General features: G+C 39.9%; 1 protein-coding gene across 4 annotated transcripts in view; it reads right to left on the bottom strand.

The window, feature by feature from the left end:
• SYTL2 (synaptotagmin like 2) overlaps positions 1–17,136 on the bottom strand; it is a 114,143-nt gene that overhangs the window by 86,792 nt on the left and 10,215 nt on the right. The gene's annotated exons all lie outside the window — the stretch shown is intronic.

A 17,136-nucleotide genomic window follows, 5' to 3' on the forward strand; every position in this document is an offset into this window, starting at 1 on the left:
GATCTTTGAACAATTTTTGCAGAAACTTCTTTAATTCTTCTGTTTCCAAAACAATGCAAAAGACTGATTTTTAAGATTTTAAATGGGATTTTTAATCATCATGTAAAGTTACAGAAAGTCTGAATTGGTTCAGGAGAATTAAAGAGAGTAAGATGTCCAAATTTTAATTTTTGAGGTCTATCAGAGCCTACCAAAGCTTAAATGAGGTCTAGACTTCTAGTTTTTCTCCAAAGAGGTTATATACTAAAAGCTGTAGGCCACTGAAGTCCAAGAGCCAAAGGTAATTTTCATTTACCTATTTCTTAGTAGAATACAAGTAGTACAAAGCCTAGCTCAAAAAGTAACTGTTGAATGAGTGCTACATGAAGAAATAAAATAGCCCCACATAAAGCCTAACATTGGAGCCAACTATGCTATATAAATAGCAAGAAAAAAATCCTGTTCATATAAGCTTGGTTGGTAATAGCCAGAAATTAGAAATAACCCTAATGCCCTTCAACAGGTGAAGAGTTAAACTATGATATATCCATATTATGGGATACTACTAAGTGGTTAAAAGGAACAAATTATAGCTATATCCAACAACTTGGGTGCATCTCAAGGAAATTATGCTGTATGTAAAAAGCCAATCCCCAAAGGTTATACCCTGTATTGTTCCATCTATATAACATTCTTGAAATGGGAGAACAGGGGTACCTGGGTGGCTCAGTAGGTTAAGCACCCAACTCTTGATTTCAGCTCACTTCATCATCTCATGATTCATGAGTTAGAGCCTAGCATCGGACTCCACACTGGTACCGGGAAGCCTGTTTGGGATTCTGTCTCTCTTTTTCTCTCTCTGCCCCTCCTGTATGCTCTCTCGATCTCTCTAAATAAATAAACATTAAAAAATATTTTTAAAAATATTAGAAATGGAGAACAGATTAGTGGTTGCCAGGGGTTAGGGATGCAGACGGGGAGGTAAGAGGGAGATAGATATGGTTATAAAAGAAAAATGGGAGCAATCCCTATGGGGATGGAAGTGAGAAGTATCTTGGTGGTGGTGTTGGATACCTGTGATAAAATTATATAGAATTTAAATACATACAGACACATGAGCACACATATTGATGTCAATATCATGGTGTTGATTACTGTACTAAAGTCATGCATGAATGTTACTACCTTTGAGGGCAAGTGGGTTAAGGGTACACAGACCTCTTTGTATTATCTCTTATAATAGCAGGAGAATCTATGATTATCTCAAAATAAAAAGTTAAATTTAAAAAACACTTTGAAGAAATCTCTCCTCTGCCACCATCAGCACCGCACTGTGTGTGCATGTAGTTAACACATTAAACCTTCCTAACCACCTACATAGATCTCTCCCAATTCTAAACTCACAATGTGGGGCGCCTGGGTGGCTTAGTCGGTTAAGCATCCAACTTTCTCTTAGGTCATGATCTTGCGGTTCGTGGGTTCGAGCCCCGCGTCGGGCTCTGTGCTGACTGCCAGCTCAGAGCCTGGAGCCTATTTCAGAGTCTGTGACTCCCTCTCTCTCTGACCCTCCCCTGCTCACGCTATCTCTCTCTCTCTCTCCTAGAAATAAATAAAACATTTTAAAAAATTAAAAAAAAAAAAACACAATATACTAGGGCACCTGGGTGGCTCAACTCTTGATTTCAGCTCAGGTCATGATCTCACAGTTTGTGAGTTCAAGCCAACATGAGCCACACATTAGGCTCTGTGCTGACAGTGTGGAGCCTACTTAGGATTCTCTCTCTACCTCTCTCTTTGCCCTTCCCCGACTTGCACGCTCTCATGTGCTCTCTCTCTCAAAATAAATAAACTTTAAAAAAATGAACTCACAATGTACCAATTGATTTGATCACACAAATTCCTGTTCTTACATTAAGGACAACCATTTCAGACTCTTTTCTCTTTACCTAGGATAAAAGCTCCTGAGATACAGTCCATGTCTTAAACCTTTTTGATACTCTCTCAGTGCCTAGCACAATACTGAGCCTAGAGTGGAGACTGAATAAAAGTGCTTTTAATTAATTAATTAATTAATTAATTAACTTACTTACTTATTTATTTAGTTTAAAGTAGGTTCCATGCCCAGCATGGAGCCCAACACAGGGCTTATACTCACAACCCTGAGATCAAGACCTGAACTGAGATCAAAAGTTGGATGCTTAACCTACTCAACCACCCAGGCTCCCCTGAATAAAAGTGGTTTTAAAAAATAAATAAGTGAATGAAAGAATGTATGGCATTTTCTTTTTCCAACCCCCCCTCCCCCCCGCCGCCTCCGCCATAGTAGGGCTGGGTACACCAGAAATTCACAATGCTTTTGCTCCAATTTTCTGAACTTCAGAGGTCAGTAACAGCTGTGCCCACTGCCTTGCAGGCCTACTGTAAGATTAAAGGTCACCTGCTACAGTAGCAGCAAGCACATATGTAGATTTAGTCGGAGAGCTGCACTGATCATTTGCTGTGTGATCTTGTGGCAGTTAATTTCTCTGAACCTCAGTTTTCCCATTAGTAAAACAAAACATAATACTTATTTTTGCAAGGTGGCTGTATGACTGAGACGTGGTGTACATAAACAGCTTAGCTCAATGGCAACCTACGTAGAAGCTCAAGAAATGTTTATATCCTTCCACAGATACTTCTGGACAATGATGTTTACTTCATAGTTCAAAACAGTAGCCAATTCTTAATAAATGTATGTATTTTAAAATAAATAAGCAGTGTTTCCTTCATATAGCACCTTTCCTCTAAAGATCAGACTTTGCTTCCACTTACAATGGCAAAAGAGATATGGACAAAGTAAATGGAGATAGAGAATGGAGTAAATTGGAAGAGGCCAGTTTGAGCAGAAGCTGATCAGGGCACTTATGGGAAGCTGTTAGGATAGTGTATTCCAAGTACCTTTCCCTGTAAATCACTATAGAAGGTTTGTTTGGGGCTGTCTCCCCTCCCCCATGGTTCCTTGCAGTGGTCCTGACCAAAGGCAGCATAGGCACTAGGGAAAGACACTCACAATGTCTACTGACCCCAAGAATGGTAGGCTGATGGTCCTGAAGGGAAGCAGGGAGGACCTATGTTTATCTTCTCTGCTACAGAAGTATTTGTTTTCAGGGTAAGTCTACTGCTTCCTTCTTAGGGCTGGGAGTGCCTCAGTCCATTCTTACACTGAGGATGATAACTTTTCCCCTAAGTGTACAGCTGTCTGAAAACATATTTGCTATGGATGTGTCACTGGGTCATGAGGAGTTCTCTGAGAAATACTTTACACATGGGTGTCTCCATCCCCAGGCAGTAGAGATATTTGCTGATACATGAGGCAGAGATGGACAAATACTGGATATGGTTCCAGGGTCCAGATTAAAAGAATTTACTAACTCAGTTGGTCAGTCAACATCATTTTGAGCCTCAACCATACACTTGGCCTCTGCTAGACACTGGGAAGAATCATGCATGACTGTGACAGAAAAGGTCATTTTCCTTTATGGAGCCCATGTTTAATTTTGCATATTCACCCATGTTTGCTTTACTTCCACCATGATGATCTGTGTGACACAATAGCACATTCTGTCAATGCAAAAATCTTAAAAATAAATCATTCCAAGCATATTCTCTATAACTAACAGAAAAATATAAAATACAGAGAACATAAAAATATGGATATAAAGGTATGTCCATCTTAAACAATGCATATTCCATACATTTCAGAAAAGATGACTGTGCCATTCAGAGGGATTGTAAGGTGTTAAAGCTTTATAAGTTTTATTATTTTCTTTACTTATACAATGAATAACAGTATGCCCTTTTAATGTAATTACTATGTACCAGGCACTATATTAAGCTTTCCAAAGAATCATCTCATTTAACCTTTAAAACAATAAAAAATGATGTACCTTACATTTTTTGTTTTGTAGATGAGGAAACTTCAGCTTACAAAGACCAAGGATATCAAACCAGAATCATCTCATTCAGAAGCAGTATTCTTGATTGTCACGTATTGGCACCCTACTATATGCTTGCTTGTTTTAGAGAGAAGGCCAAGGTTACTATTGCTATTACTGAACTAAGAAAGTATACAGCATTGCTCCTTCAAACATATTTAGGTCACACCTCACAAACTGTCCATATGCAAATGTTTTGAACCATGCAAATGGCAATTTCACTTGATTCAACCCAAAGTAATATGAAGACAGAGAATGACATATGCATATCCCCAGCACAGCCCCTAACTAGCTGTAGGACTTTGGACAAATTATTTAACATTTGTAGTCTTCACTTGCTTGACCACATAAAATGAAGAGGTTGAGCTGAATGTGTCTTTAGTTCCTTTCAGCTCTGTAGTTACACGGAAAGAATGGGGAGATGCACTGTAATTTGTTTCTCCAACAATTCTTTGTTCAGTGACTACTAATCTGCCTAATAGTGTGCTTTCCCTTTCTTTCTAAATTCACTTGCATTGTCAGGACAGCCTCCCAACAGCTTCCTCTGATCCCTGGGTCCCACATGTTAGAGAGAAAGAACAGCTTGAAGATCTTTGCTAGTCTGCTATTTAGGGACACTGGGGTGTGCTCTATGACGTTGGTAGCTCCTGCCCCAACCCAATTCCACCGAGGAAGAGAAAAACCAAAGGGCCCAGAAATCACTACGATAAAGAGATGAGGTATAGTGTGGAAATAAAAATGGGACATGGAAACAAATGTGTAATCTTCCGAGGCAAAGAATTCTCAGTAAATATTCTGTCTCACAGTGACTTCGAGAAAAATATTCTACTCCTTTCTGGACTTGTGCCTCTTCAGGAAGACAGAAAAACACACTTTTGATTAAGACAAAAACAAAGAAACAAACACAGAACTCCGGAAAGGCTGTCAACTGCCTCCACTGTACTGTGTGCTGGCTGATTCTAAACTACTCCAGACGAGTGGGTTTGAGGGAGCTCTGTTGGTAGAGCTATCCAGCTTCGCTGCAAAGAGCACTTAAGCACCTAGTCCCAACCTTTGAAATGACTGAGGATTTGGAGTGGAGGGTTACAGAAAACACCCACTGCAAGCCCAGGGACTGATTCAATACCTGGCCGTGCTCCTCTGTCTCAGTTTCCTCATTTGTAGAATAAAGACTAGGATAAATGACCTCGACACATCTTTACTATTCTAAGGGTTGACCAACCCTTTTTCTATGTTTTTACTATCTAATCTGCCATCTGTTCCTTTTGCACTGTCCACTGTGGATACAGAAAACAGATGTTTTCTACCACGCCTACAATAGCTCTTCAAATACATACTTGAATACTCTTATGAGTGCATACTTCTTTTCCTCTCCTCTGGATTAAATCAAAGTTCTGGATGAAGTAGGGTTAGCAAGATACTGAGCCTAACTCTTGTTGAGTCATATGCCTAAACTTAAAGCTCATAAGGAAGAGAATACATGCAGCCAATAGCTGTTTGCTTTCTCAACTTCTTGAAACTGAAGAAGACTCTCAACTTCATTTCCTGGGATTTCTACCAGCTGTTATAGGAATACAAAAGCTGCAAAAGAAGAGGATTAATGACACTGGTATGCTGATGGTCTAGCTGAGATCGAATGTTCACACAGTATGTATCTGATGAATTCTACAGGACAGATTACTATTATGTGCTATATTTAGGTGTATACCCAGTAGGATGAAAAGGAAGCCAGATGAACAAGGTCAGATGAGGGGTATAGTCTGCTTCAGAGAAAGCCTATTGTTCTGTAGATTAAACTCTTTGAATCACAGAAAAAGACATAATTTACATAATACCAACCCAACCTTTAGTGGGGAGTGATTTTCACATTAGGGATGATCCTTGGCACTACCAATAGAGCCCTCAAACCCACTCTTAGGGAATAGTTCAGAATCAGCTGTCTCACAGAGCGGTGCGGGCAGCTGACAGCCAACTGATCTGTGCCATTATGTATTCTATTCCAAGTCAGGGCTGTTCATTTCTCTTAACCTGCAGCTTAACTTTCTAGTCCATTTAATGCAAACCATCTTTCAATGGGGGCTCCTATAAAATGTGTATCACTTTAAGTACCTTGAAGTCTCCAGAGGATTTTTTTTCCTCTTTAAATACTTTTTAGAAACAATAAACCAAGGAGTCAAAATGATTTCATAAGTAATCATAAAAGCAAATTGTTTGTTGCTAAACTGCATCCCCACTACCACTCAGATTCTTAGTTTAAAAGTTTTATTACCTCTCCTCTTCATTATAAAATATAAATACTTATAAGGAAGGAAGTAATGTGAGAATTGCTATTAATCAAATTTGTGTTTTAGAGATGAGCCATTTTCTTTTGAGACTGAATTAAAAATCTCCAATAGACACATGGAGAAAAGTTTCAGTCACCTCAAATTTTGAGAATATCCATGAAATAAATGTAAACTGATTTATCTCCAAGCCAGTGTTTTATAAACTTGTCCTTAAGAATCAAAGGAATGTTCTCAACACTTTCTGTCACAGAAATTTTTCCAACAGGCAAATAAATAGGCATTTCCATGGTTAAGGCCTCACAGCTGTCACATTACTTAGTTCTGCACAAATGAAAAATCCTATTACCAAAAAAAGGCCGGAGAATCTGTCGCTGGAAGCTGGCAATTGCATTTTCACATTGTTTTAGTCAGTCTGCTCCCTCAATGCAAATATAAACGTGGCAAAATATTTAATTAAAAATAACTATGTGGTTTAAAAAAACAAGTCCAGCACAATTGGAAGCATATCAAAATGAGAACTTACTGCTCTGCCATCTTTAATTGATGATGCTATATAATTCATTAGAGAAAAGAGCCCACAATTCCTCAATCCCCATGGTCCAATGACTCAAAGGTACAGATTTAAACTCTAAAGGGCAACAGAACAAGCAGTAAAATCTCCTACTTCCTCAAGGTCATGGAATAGACTGTCATAGCCCAAAACTCACAAGAATCCAAATGCCCAACTAGGCATCATGTATCTCCATGAACTGGTACACTTTTTTTTTTAATTTTTTAATGTTTTATTTATTTCTGAGAGAGAGACAGCATAAGCAGGGGAAGGTCAGAGAGAGAGGAAGATACAGAATCTGAAAGAGGCTCTAGGTTCTGAGCTAGCTGTCAGCACAGAGCCTGACACGGGGCTCGAACCCACAAACCATGAGATCATGACCTGAGTCGAAGTTGGGTGCTTAACCAACTGAGCCACCCAGGTGCCCCAAACTGGTACCCTATTGAGGGACCTTGAGTTTACAAAGTTTTCTCTGATTATGTAGGCTTGATTTCTACTATTTGCCTGATATTAGAAGAAAGAAAAAAAATCATTATACTATGAGGGTGGGGGGGTACAAGACTCAAACATGAATTCTCATTTCTTTCTGATAAAAATTAATACAATTATTTGAGATTTTTAAAGGAAAAGCAGAATTTCCAGAAATTGCTCCAGAAACCCAAGGAAAATGGAGCCCTTCACCTGCACTTTCCTTTCAACAAATAAAACCAAGAAATACCAAGAAATAGATGGCTTTTAAAAATGCTTAGGTTGCCTCTAATGATTTTTGACAAGAGTGCCAAGACCATTTGGTGGGGAAAGGACAGCCTTTTCAAAAACTGGTCATGGGAAAACAGCATATCCACATGCAAAAGAATAAAGTTGGGCCCTTACCTAACACCATATACAAAAATTAGCTCAAAATGAATCAAAGATCTAAATCTAAGAACTAAAACTAAAAGATTCTTAGAAGAAAATTCAGGGAAAAAAGTTTCATAACATTGAATTTGGCAGTGATTTCTTGGCCATGACACCAAAGAACAGACAACAAAAGAAAAAACAATAGACAAATTGGACTTTGTAAAAATAAAAATTTTGTACATCAAAAGACACTATCAACAGAGTAAAAAGGCAAACCACAGAAAGGGAGAAAATATTGACAATTATATATCTGAGAAGGAATCAATAATCAGGCTAGGTAGATAACTCCTAAAGTTCAACTGCAACAACAAACCCCAATTCAAAGTGGGCAAAGGACCTGAAGAGACATTTCTCCAAACAAGACATACAAATGGCCAATAAGCACATGAAAAGATACTCAGCATCACTAATTACTTGAGAAAGTTTAAATTAAAACTACAAGACACACCTCACATCCATTTCACTGGCTAGTTAAAAAAAACAAAAAACAAAAAACACCCAAGAAATAACAAAGTATTGGTGAGGATGTCGAGAAACTGAAATCCTTCCTTGTTTACTGTTGGTGGAATCTGAAAGGGTAGAGCTACTGAGGAACATCGTATGGCTATTCCTCAGAAAATTAAAAACTGAATTACCACATGATCTAGTAGTCCCATTTCCGGGTATATACCCAAAAGAACTGAAAGGAGAGTCTCAAAGATATATTTGTACCCACATTCATAACATTATTCACAATAGCTAACACATGAAAGCAACCCAAGTGTCCACTGATGGATGATGAATGAGCAGAATGTGGTATATCCATACAATGAATATTATTAAACCTTAAAAAGGAAGAAAATGTTGGTCTATGCTACAACATAGATGAACTTGAGGATATTATGCTAAGTGAAATAAGCCAGTATCAAAAAGAGAAATACTATATGATTCCACTTACATGACATACTTAGTCAAATCACAGAGATAGTGCAATAGTGGTTGCCAGGGGCTAGAGGTAGGAGAAAATGGGAAATTTTTATTTACAGAGTTTCAGTGAAAATATAACAACCAATGTGGGTTCACTCCTTGGTAGATCACAGATACCACACCAGGCTAGTTGTTACAAAGAAAAAAACTTTATTTGCAGCAAATAAGAAGATCACATGGAATAGCAGTGACTCAGAGAGAGGGAGAGGGAGAGAATGAGAGAGAAAGAATGGGTTAGGATGAATATTTAGCTAGAGAAGCCTTGTCATTGTATATAGAGGCAGGCATATGATGTGCCTTAAGGAAAACAGGACTATACACATATTGTATGTTATGTAAATGAAACTGAGGCTCCTTTGTGGGTGGAGAGTTTAGTATTATAATGAGGTACAGGTAATTGCCTGTCATTCCCAGGGTCACTCCTCAGGAGTCAGGGATTTAACTCAAAAGGTCTGTGTGGTCTGGGCGGAGGTCTTGTCAGAGCAGTCGCCATCACCTGAGGGTGGTATCTGGTATCATTTGCCTAAGATAAGAGGTAAGGTGGAAAGAAGAGCTTGGGGTTGGGTGCGGGGGGAATGTAAGACAAAGGTTAGTGAGTACAAACAGGTGAGCAATAAAGGTCAGATCTTGGGGTCTAGCTGGTGACCTGAGGGATAGCTGGTCTATGGAAATGCATGATGGTGATGGTTGCACAACACTGTGAATGTGATGCCACTGTACACTTAGAATGACACATTTTATTTGTATTTTACCAAAATTGTAAAAATGGGGGAAATGCCTAGGTTCCTATTTCCTTACATTACCCCTACCTAAGAAGAGGTTAAGTGGCTTGTCTGGTATCCACGTTTATGTTTCAGAATTATCACTTACTATGTGACCTTGGGCAAATGACTTAGCCTCTTTGTATTTCAGCTTCCTCATTGGTAAAACATCTACTTAAAAAGGTGATGTGAGGATTCAACGATTTTGCATGTGTAAAGCACTTAGTCTACCATGGTAAACTCTATGTATTAGCTGTTGTTATTACTATCACCACCACTCAGTCTATTCTCCATAATCCAAATAAAAATTGTATCCTCTAAAGGAGAAACCATTTGCATTTCATTCTGTGAAAGATAATGGATAGCCTGGTCCCAAGTTAAGCATCTGATCTAAAAATAATTGATTATTCTCTTCCTCAGCCAGAACACACTAATATGAACTAGGGTCCAAGTTACTGTGTCCTTTGGGCAGCAAAAGAGTTAAGATACTTAGGTCCAATTGCTTTCATTCAGCAAATGTTAACCAACCGTGTACCTAGTCTATGCAGAGCATTGTACCAGGTGCTGAATTTATTTGCTCATGTTCAGCACTTTCCACAGCAGTCTCTGGAACCCATGGCCTTGTTTCCTTACTGAAGTGTGCTGATCATCTAAAAGAAATGTTCTATGAAAGCATTCCGCAGTATGAAAATAATTAATTTATAAAAAATACAAGAGGGCACCTCCAAGTGTCCATTTCTATTTCCCTCCTATAGTTATATTTAAAAAAGAAGAAAAAAAAAACACAACTCTCCATTTACTTTCAGATTTAATAAAGCAAATTGTTCCCAGATAAGTTTTGGCCCAAAATCTGTCAAGAAGAGAAACGTCAAGCAAACTTGCTTTGAAATTGGCAAAACGACAGGGCAGATCATCCCCTCCTCCTCCGGGCAGGCATGTGAATAGAATCGGGAAGTCCACTAACTGCCACGCAGGGAGACACCCAGGACCTGGACATATAGAGCATGCACACGAAAGCTACCCTTGTTAAGGAAATCTCCTCTAAAACTTCCGGCCGGGCACCAGAAGCTAACACTTCTCAAAACTTAACATTTACAGAGGCCCAGATAAGATTTAGCCACTTGTAAAAGAGCTGATATGAGAATTATTATTTTATGAAATCACACCATGTGTTCAGGCAGCACAGAGGTAAACAAAACAAAATAGAAAGCACTCCTTTGGGAGTCAGATATGGGTTTGAGCTCCAGGGTTACCACTTCATAGCTGTGTGACTCTGGGAAAATATTAACTTCTCTGTTTCATTTTCTTATCTATAGTACATGGCTTAAAATTCCTGCCTTTGAGGGTCTTTGTGAAGATTAAAGGAAATGATTCATACCACATACCTAGCTAATGTCTGACACAATGGAAACTCAACATGATGGATGCTCAGTCCACTTTTTATTCTCAGGCAGGAAAAATGGCCCAACGAACTCAACTCTTAATTTACAGGAATAATGACAATGGATCCCAGGCAAATATTGTCCTTAACTTTTCTAGGAGCCTAGTTCTGATAACTGATATTTTTAGGACTCTGACAGTACTTGAGATGCTACCAAAAAAAATAATAATAACCAAATCTTCTCCAATAGCTCTTTCTCACCCAAATTTTACAGTGGGCAATCAAGAAGACTTCAGCTTTATTCTGCAGAGCACCATGTACATTCACAAGGCCATGTACCTATAGTCTTAAGAACTGGGCTCCTCGTCTTATGTAAAAACCAATAATCTCTCTGAGTCTTTCAAGTCTCTGAAGTCTTAGCTTTAAAAAAAGGGATTGGCTCTGCATTTATGGCATTTCATAGAGTTGGGAGATCCCAAGACCAGCCCCAGGTTTTGATGCTTTATTAGAAGGACTCATAAAGCAGCATATGGTCATACTCACAGCTATGATTTATTACTCTGAAAGGATACAAAGCATAATCAGCAGAGAAAAAGGTAGATGGAGTGAAGTCTGGGGAAAAAAAAAAAAGCATAAGCTTCAAAGAGTCCTCTGCTGGAAGAGTTACCCAGGACACACAAGTTCTGACAACATATGTGAAATGCTACCAACTGGGGAAGTTCATTAGAGATTTGGTTCCCAGGACTTTTACTGGAGACTAGTCAGGTAAACACTCCCCGCCTAGCATGGAACCAAACTCCAGACTCGCAGAAGGAAAGCAGGTGCTTAGCATACACAGCACTGTTTGCACAAACCATTTAGGTACCATGAGCTACTTTCAACTTAGAGTGGTGCCAATCCTTCTGAAATCCAAGTTCCCGGACACCAGTAAAGGACCGACCTTGCAAGCAGGCCTTTCTAGGCATAAGCAGGCTCAGGCTTGCTTTGTGAATTCTTTTCTGCACACAACAGAACAAATACCCAAATATCAAATTAATACCTGCCCACTGGCCACTAAATTCTCAGAGCAAATAGATGTATTGAAATCCTAAAAAACAAACAAAAAACACACACAAAAACCCTTAGTTGGGGCAACTGGGTGGCTCAATCAGTTGAGCATCCAACTTTGGCTCAGGTCATGATCTCATGGTTAATGAGTTTGAGAGCCCCATGTCAGGCTTTGCTGTGACAGCATGGAGCCTGCTTTGGATTCTCTTTCTCTCTCTGCCTCTCCTCTCTCTCTCTGTCTCTCTCTCAAAAATAAACATTTAAAAAATTTTAAAAACACAGTGAATATAATTCAGTGCCTCAAAATATATTCATTCAGCACATTTGTACTGTGTCAGCCTGCTGTGCTCCAGGCATTAAGGAAATAACAAGACCCTAGTCCCTGACCTTTAAGAACTTTCAGACCAATAGGGAAAATAAGAGGAGTACATAAAGAGAGATAACACAAGTTGGTATGCAATACTGGCCATAAAAGAGGTATAAATTGGGCCAGATAGAGAAGGCGGAAGAAACTTCCTGCTCTGACGAACCAGGAAGATTCTGGTAAGAATCGCCATAAAGCTGCAGTTTTCAGGACAGGTAGGGTTTGAGAGTAAGTGACCAGCCAGAAAGAGCTTAACAAGGGGAATAAAAGTATCACTCTAGGTACAGGAAGCTACATGAACAAAGCACAGAGCCTGCTATAGGGAAAGGAAAATATGGTTTGAATAGAAGACAGGGTTCAGGGAAGGAGATAATAGAAGATAAGAATTAAAAACAGAGGTTAGTATTGCATCAGTGAAAGTCTCAAATGTCAGACTGAAACTGTCCTTTATGCAGTGGATGATGGGGAATGTGTGTGTATTTACTTTTTAAAGCATGCTACTTTAGCATGAATGAATGAGAGTAGTGACTATAAGCCAAATGGCCAGGACTTTCTCAGTCAGTTTCACAAGAGCCAAAGAAGGTTGGCAGTAGCAATGGAGGTGAAATATAAGTATCATTTGAGAAGAAAACTGGAAAGGAAGCAGAAATAATGTTCCTCGGGAAATGCATGAATCTAGCAAGACTCAAAGTTCTTAAACAGAGTTAAGTGGGGGATTCATGCACCAAACCAAGAATGCCTAGAAAAGCTGGCAGGTTAAAGGTAAAAACTGGTATCATGGCAGAAAATTCCATAGACATGTCTAGAATTCCGATGGAGATGAGGAGCAAGCGCTCACGAGAGAGGCCATGGTTAGAATTATAAATATGGCAGTTACCAGCTTAGAGATTCAACTGGTGGTTGAACTCAGCAAGGAAAAGAATGCAGTGAAAAAGCACAGAGAAGAAAGCAGATGACATTGTACTTGTCAAGTGAAAAGAGAAAGAGCAGTCAGGGTGGAAAAACAAAACAGTAGAGTGTCACAAAGCTAGGGAAAGAACCTTAGGAAAGAGGGAGCTGCCAACCTAGTCAGCTGCTTAAAGGAGTGGAGGCAGAAAGGGGCACAGAAAAGGGCAATAGGCTCGGTAATTGGTATGGCACTTGTGTCCTTTGCCAAAGACAGGGTGGGACAGAAACCTATCCCACAGGAAACTGTGTGTGAGCCAAAGCTTCTTGTAACTATGAAAAAAAAAAAAAGGTGAGATCAAGTTCTGGAGGCTGGGGAGAGTAGTATAAAAGATAAAGTAGTATAAAGAGGGGACCCATCCTCTGATGAGTCTCTCAAAAGGAGAGATGGTTGTGGAAACATGGTGTCTGAGTGACAGTGGCACTGGATGAGGTACTAGGAATGGTTGCCTGCTCCTTCTCTTTCAATGGGCAGAAATGGGGAGAGGCTTATGGACAATCAAAGGTGTTCTTCACAGTCCAAAAGGATAGTGATGATTGTGCAAAACGGCGGGCTTCCTTAGCCAACCATGGTGGATAATAGCAGAATGAAGGAGGAAATGAAGGCCCTTCCAATGGGACGCTGGCTTGAAAATGCTGGGGCTCTCATTTTCAGTAACAGATGTGTGAACAGAAGAACCTCCTGTCAGAGGCAGCTGGTTTGTTTCACTCCAGAATTAACTATCTGCAGGACACTTGAGGGAAAGTGATCCTCTCCACTGTTAGAAGCTTACCAGCTAGGTGTCCACCAACAGGCACAATATTTTTCCCCAGACACACAGACCTACTGGTAACAGGCATTTTGGAAAAGCTATTTCTTTTGCCTGGAGGCTACAGAACTTGGCTCTTGAGCTTAGCACAGAGGTAGCACTATAAACACATACATGCACACACACAGAGAAGTTCTTTAGACAGACTACTTCAGTTCAAATCCTGACTCCACCACTTATTAGCTTTATGATCTAACATCACTTAATCTCTGTGTTTTCTCATCTGTGAAATGGACTTAATAGTATCTATCTCATAAAGTTGTGGTAAGGGTTAAATGAGCTAATCTGTGTAAATGTTCAATAATTTTTCACTATTATCTTATTTGAGTCTCACTATAATTCCAAGAGGTAAAGTCAGGTAATCATTATCATCCCCATATAACTAATAAGGAAAATGAGGCCCAGAGAGGAAGTACTGGGCAAAGTTTCACACAGAACAGGACACAAGTCAGGATCTTTAAAAAGTCTAGTCTCAGATGCACAAAGCTCTCCATGATTGGCCCACTACCTACCTCTCTGGCCCTAGCTTCTGCCAGTCCTGCTTTGAATATGAAATTTTGCCTACCACACAATTTCCTGAGCTTCTTAACTTTACGTATTCATCCCTCAATCTCCTTTCAAGTGCTACCTCTTCCAGGAAGCCCTTGGCACTTGATCCTCTTCCCCTCACCACCTTAACCTCCTTCTCCTATGTTCACATCTGACTATTAACATTATACTGCACAGTGATCACAGAGGTATGTTTTCCCCACTGAATTCTTTCTTTTTTAATTTGAGAGAGAGAGAGAGAGAAGGGGAAGAGAGAGAGAGACAATCTTAAGTAGGCTCCATGCTCATCTGGGAGCCCAACATGGGGCTTGATCCCACAACACTGGAATTGTGACCTGAACAGGAAATCAAGAGTCAGATGCTTAACCAACTAAGCCACCCAGACACCCCTTCCCCACTGAATTCTGAGCCTAAAACAATTTCTGGCACATAACAAACACTCAGTAAGTGTTTGTTGAATGAACTCTTTTCTCCAAACCCCATATTCTTCCCACCAGAGCATGCTTCCCCTTTTATCAACAAATGTTCACTATTTAATAACAGTTTTTTAAAAAGGAGAAATAAAAATCAACCAACCATAGTGTATTTAAATATTAAACTACACTTAAAACACTTGTTCATTGTAATTAGAAACAGTGAAACACACACACCCTTCAGAGACCTGACCACTCCCACCCACAGTTCATCAGCCTTTGTGCCTTTGGTCTCGAGACCAAACCCAGATCTATCAAAGGTCTCAGCCCAAGCTCAATTAACTTAGTGAGAAGGACCTGAAGCCGGCACATGGAGAAAGGCAGGTTCAAAGATCTCATACTCTAAGACTCCAAGAAGAGATGCCTTTAGGAGTTTGAGAGGTACATAATCCTCCCTGAGCACCACATGTGAGACCAAGACCCGCTTTCAGTTTCCGGATGCTCAGAGAGTGATCCTAGGAAAAGGCTATCAGGGAAGGAGAAAGCACCCACTCCATCCTCACTTCCTCACACACCAAGCAAACACTGGTGCTCAATTGTCTCCAGCAGAACCTTGCAAGTGGAACCACATCTCCTCACACCTTTGGTTCCCAGCCACCACCCAGTTCGTGTGAGGAAGTAAGTGTCTTCTTTACATCTAGGTACCTCTAGTAACCAAGGCAAATCTCCCCAGTGGCTCTCCCTGAGGAGCCCTGGGTATATATATGGCATTCCCTCTGGTCTGGAAAAAGCAAACAGCATTCAGGAAAACATAAACACAGTCCTAGAAACACACAAACACACTTGAGTGTATTTGTGTTTTACTCTGACTACTTAAGGAGAAAGGTCACCCAGTTTCTTGCAATTTGCCCATAAATGATAGTTTTGTGGCCTAGGCCTCCCTGCTCCTCTGAGGAAATTCAGGGACTGCTAACCACAGCAGCACATGCTAAGCACAAGAAATTCAGCAAATCACCACCCGAATTCAGCACGCATTGGGTATCAACTACTCCCAGGATCTTAAACTCAAGCCTGGATATCCAAAAAAACAAAAAACAAAAAAAACAAAAAAAAACAGAAAACCATCTTAACATCTTTCTGGATCTAAGCCTTGATCATTTGCCAAAAGCATACCTGGTCCTTTAATTGAAAAATGGTAAATATGCTTAGCTCCAAAGCAGAACATATTCATCCTTTTGGAATAATATGGCTCCAAGTGGTCCAGTCTATAAATTAGTATATGGAGTTCTTATTTTCCTATACACATGTACCTTCATGCAGAAGTCTTGAATTTAATAACAGCACCATCTCTACAACTACCTTTTACAAAAAAAGCTTTAAAATATACTATTTATCTTACCCATAAGTGTGCCTTCCATCAAACCCATCTTTCATAACTTGAGCAATGTTAACAATTTCCATAATTTAGGCTGTTTGTTCTAAAGAGAAATCCAGCTATTTCACTCACAAGATTGGGACACTTCCATTAGTTCCTTGCAACCTCCAAGGTAAAGGGCAAGTTTTGGTGCAGGGCTCTAACCCACAAGCTGCAAGAGCATGACCTGAGCCAAAGTCAGATGCTCAAATGACTGAGCCACCCAGGCACCCCAGTAAAGGGCAACTTTTTAGCCTGGCTTCACCATTGGGCTTTAGCCCACCACATGAGAAGCACCTCCAGCCACAACTTATCTACCCTGTGTGACAATATTGTGGTCTCTCCTTTGGAATCCCATGCCCTTCCTGCCTCCATGACACTGAACATGAAAATCCTTGAACCTGTTCTCTCTATCCCATTCCCCTCTCAATCTAGCAAACTCCTACTGGGCTATGGGTCCAACTCATTTGTGACCTTCCAACTTTCGCAGGCAGTGCTCTCCGCAGTCTCACAATAAGCTGTATGTATTTCCATCAGAACATTTACAGTGAACTGTAAGTACTCATTACCATGGTTGCCCTTGTTATGTGCCTTTTCTTGTCCTTTTTTTAATCCCTAAAATCCAGTTGTCGACTTAACTAATTAGATGAAGACCCTATAAAATAAGTGGGGCAAAGATCATCAACCCTTGTTTCTTATAGGTGGAAACTTAAGCATCTGTGAAATTAACTGATTTGATGAAGTATAGCTGGGTAATGGCAAATCTTGTACAATGGAAACTCTCAAGAGCCAACAGAGG

The sequence above is a fragment of the Hyaena hyaena genome, unplaced genomic scaffold (assembly GCF_003009895.1).
Source record: "Hyaena hyaena isolate Hyena2069 unplaced genomic scaffold, ASM300989v1 scaffold_667, whole genome shotgun sequence".
Taxonomy (NCBI): Eukaryota; Metazoa; Chordata; class Mammalia; order Carnivora; family Hyaenidae; genus Hyaena; species Hyaena hyaena.